The sequence below is a fragment of the Microcebus murinus genome, chromosome 21 (assembly GCF_040939455.1).
Source record: "Microcebus murinus isolate Inina chromosome 21, M.murinus_Inina_mat1.0, whole genome shotgun sequence".
Classification (NCBI taxonomy): domain Eukaryota; kingdom Metazoa; phylum Chordata; class Mammalia; order Primates; family Cheirogaleidae; genus Microcebus; species Microcebus murinus.
Window position 1 is genome coordinate 8,038,112 of NC_134124.1, and position 2,402 is coordinate 8,040,513.

Sequence of the window (2,402 nt, forward strand, 5' to 3'; positions counted from 1 at the left end):
CATCCTTTCTTTCCTTTTCAAGGACTCCATTCAATTATATTTTCCTTCTGCTACATCATCCATTTTTCCCTGTTGACTCATTCCCATCAGCAAATAAACATGCTTTAATATCATCTATTTTTGTAAAAACTTCCTTTGATTCCATATCCCCTCCACCCATTATTCCATTTTCTCACTTCCATTCATAGCAAAACTTCCTAAATTAGTTGTCTATGGTTCCTGTCTTCACTTTCTCACATACTACTCTCTCAACAAATCCCAATTTGTTGCCAAATTCAACATTCATATTCCATCCTCATTGTCCTCCATCTCTCAGCAACGTTCAACACAAATTCATCACTCCTTTCTTTAAACACTTTCTTCTTTTGGTTTCTGTTATATCTCACACTTCTGATTTTTACCTTGTCTCACTGGTTACTATTTTAAAGTCTTCTCTTCTGATTAGTTCTCCTCTAATCAACCTCAGGTTGTTAGTATTCCCCAGACATCAGTACAGGGACCACTTCTTTTCTCCATCTACTCTCACTCCTTAAGTAATCTCATCCACTCTTGTGGCTTTAAATATATCTGAGAGCTGATGACTCCCACATTTATATATGACCTCCTCTATGAGCTCCAGAATCACATATCCTATTGCCTATCTGACATCTCCACTTGGAAGTCTAACAAGCATCTCAAATTTGACATTCTCAAAATAGAACATTGATTTCCAATCCCATCTCCAAACTTATTCCTCCCCATTTTGGTAAACTGCACTGCCCTCTGCATAGATGCTTCAGCCAAAATTCCTGCAAGACATTGAATTCACTCTTTCCCTAATCACTCACATCTAATCCCAGTCTTGTCAACTCAATCTTCAAAATATATGGCACATCCTTTCACTTCTGTGAGCTACTTTTGTACATTGCTAGTGGGAATACAGTAATATCTGACAAAACCACATCAAAATTTACCCTTCAACACACTCCACTTGTGGAAATGTATCCTTAGTTACACTCCAAGAATACAAAAATATATATGCACAAGATTATATATTGTAGCATTATTTATAATTTCAAAATATTGGAAACTATCAATATGGAACGAGTTCCAGGAGATTTTAAGTCAAAAAAGCAAAGTACAAAAGAGCATATATAATATGCTATCTTTTGTGTAAGAGGGAAAATTAAAAAATATATACATTATCATTACAAAAAGAAATGCAGGGGCTGGGCATGGTGGCTCACACCTGTAATCCTAGCATTCTGGGAGGCCGAGGTGGGTAGATTGCTTGAGATCAGGAGTTCGAAACCAGCCTGAGCAACAGCGAGACCCCGTCTCTACTATAAATAGAAAGATAGTAATTGGCCAAGTAATATATATAGAGAGAAAAAATTAGCCAGGCATGGTGGCACATGCCTGTACTCCCAGCTACTTGGGAGGCTGAGGCAGGAGGATTGCCTGAGCCCAGGAGTTTGAGGTTGCTGTGAGCTAGGCTGAGGCCACGGCAATCACTTTAGCCTGGGCAACAAAGCGAGACTCTGTCTCAAAAAAAAAAAAAAAAGAAAAAAGAAAAAGAAAAAAGAAATGCAGGAAGGATAAACCAGAAAACAATAAAATTTGTTTTCTACAAGGAGTAGGGATGGGGGGAATGAGTGGAAGGGACACAGGAGGGAGTAAGCCTTCTCTGAGTGTAACTCTGTATAGTTTTGACTTTTGAAAGCATATTAATATCTTATATATTCAAAAATAAATCAATAAGAATAAGGGGGGAAAAACCTAAAACCAATGCCAATTGAAATAAATAAACATAATTTATTTCAAATAAATACCAGACCACATCGAATAGGAAAAAAAAAGAAAGAACTAATCCAAAGAATTTATGGAAACAGTATAGCCTCAGTTTGGGATGGAGTGGGGAGAGAAAAGTGCAAACAAGTCCTGACCTCTTTTTAGTAGGGTTGTTAATTGTAGTGGTACAGGCAAAGCAATTTTGAAACTATTTTAGATGCAATATAAGGTTGAGCAAATGAGTAAATGTGCTCCTGTTCTTGGGAGCCAGTATTCTCATTTTGTTTATTTTATTTTTTTTTTTTTTTTTTTTTTTTTCTTTGAAAAGGAAACAGTGGGCTGCATGGGCCGGGAATCGAACCCGGGCCTCCCGCGTGGCAGGCGAGAATTCTACCACTGAACCACCCATGCACTGGCATATTTTGGAAGAAAGAACATGTAAGTATGGAATGGGGAAAGACAAAAAAGAATCTCATGGACATGGATTGGAACTGGATAAACTGGTGTGAAATCATGATTTCTAAAATATGAATATGTATATATAGATATATGTATGTGCACATGTATATGTTTTATGTATGTGTATACATATGTGTGTATGCATGCCTTTATTTCCCAGCTCTGTTTAATGG

At 37.1% G+C, this 2,402-nt stretch overlaps 1 non-coding gene across 1 annotated transcript; it reads right to left on the reverse strand.

The window, feature by feature from the left end:
* Positions 1-2,110: 2,110 nt before the first annotated feature.
* TRNAG-GCC (transfer RNA glycine (anticodon GCC)) lies at positions 2,111-2,181 on the reverse strand. Its single transcript has one exon. It is a non-coding gene; the product is annotated as a tRNA-Gly (tRNA).
* Positions 2,182-2,402: the final 221 nt, after the last annotated feature.